The sequence below is a fragment of the Cebus imitator genome, unplaced genomic scaffold, assembly GCF_001604975.1.
Source record: "Cebus imitator isolate Cc_AM_T3 unplaced genomic scaffold, Cebus_imitator-1.0 Scaffold8, whole genome shotgun sequence".
Classification (NCBI taxonomy): Eukaryota; Metazoa; Chordata; class Mammalia; order Primates; family Cebidae; genus Cebus; species Cebus imitator.
In genome coordinates this window covers 12,297,347-12,298,567 of record NW_016107323.1, presented here as the reverse complement: position 1 = coordinate 12,298,567, position 1,221 = coordinate 12,297,347, and the positions used below count along the sequence as shown (strand labels likewise).

The 1,221-nt window shown below is 47.7% G+C and overlaps 1 long non-coding RNA gene across 1 annotated transcript in view; it reads right to left on the bottom strand.

Annotated features, from left to right (window-relative positions):
• Positions 1-601: 601 nt before the first annotated feature.
• Positions 602-1,221, bottom strand: part of LOC119473462 — a 10,415-nt gene continuing 9,795 nt past the window's right edge. The window contains exon 3 of the long non-coding RNA XR_005202682.1: positions 602-720. This is a non-coding gene — a long non-coding RNA (uncharacterized LOC119473462). The remainder of the gene's footprint in view (positions 721-1,221) is intronic.

Sequence of the window (1,221 nt, the reverse complement as noted above, 5' to 3'; positions counted from 1 at the left end):
ATGGAGTTTTATTCCCCCGCTCCCCACATCAAACCTCTGTCTTCCTCACCATCAGAGGCCCACTGGCATTGTGGATGGTCTGTTTGCATACCTTTCTCTCTTGCCCAAGGGGAGTCAGATGGGAGGTTTAAGAAGCTCCCCAACTTTCAGATTCTAGGATTGAAAACAGAGCAAAATGTGCCTGCTATATCCCAAGACGGGAGATGACTTCACCCTTCCAGACTCCCTGGAATCCCCATGGAACTGGGCTTGCATCTTACTGAAATGGAAAAGTACAGCCATGACTAAAAAGGAAAATGTCTGTCAGGGTCATGTTGGTGGCAAGGCCGTAGGAAAAAGATAAAGGTACGCATGTTTTTCCCAGAAGAGAAGCCTGCTGACCTATCCCTCCAGAGCAAGATCTGTTGCCCTCCCATCCCTGCTGAAACACAGCGTGGGTCTGGTACTGAGAGAGAGACCCTGCTGGCCTGGAACACAAGAGACAGCTACCACTGCTACCCCTGCTTCCCATCAGCTTCCCTTCCCACAGAGGCATGGCCCCTGACCCTGACCTTGGTCAAGCCCTCATTACCTCTTGCAGTAGACTTTTAATTGAATTTCCTTGTCTCCAGTGTTTCTCCTGCTAATTCAGCTTCCACCCTGCTGCACAATCATCATTTAATACAACAGTTCTGAATAGGACACTCCTCTGCTTCAAAGAGTTCCATGGCTCCTTGTTACCTAGAGAACAAAATTCAAATCTTTGTGGTTCTTAAAGTCCTGATTATGTTTGTAGCTCCCTCTTCTACTCCCCACTCCCTCCAAGACTCAGTATTTTCTTCTGCTGCTTCAGCAAACCCAGAACTCCAAATGTACCATGACCTTCTCCATCTCAGGGCCTTTAGTTGTCTGGGTTCCTGCTGCAGGGAATTCTGTCCCTTGTGCCTTTGGACCACTATTCAACCTTTAAAGCCAAGTTCTGATTCCCTCCTTTCCAGGGCATTTTCCCCATGCCACCTTAGTCCATTTTTGTTACTTTAACAGAGTAAGTAAGACTGTAATTTCTAAAGAAAAGAGGCCTATGTAGTTCATGGTTCTGGAGGCTGGGAAGTCCAAGATCTGGCAGCCCATCTGGTGAGGGCCTCAGGCTGCTTCAACTCATGACAGAAAGCAGAAAGTGAGTGGATGTATGCAAAGAGTTGACCTGTTGAGAGCAGGAGAAAGAGTGAGAACTGAGGAAGC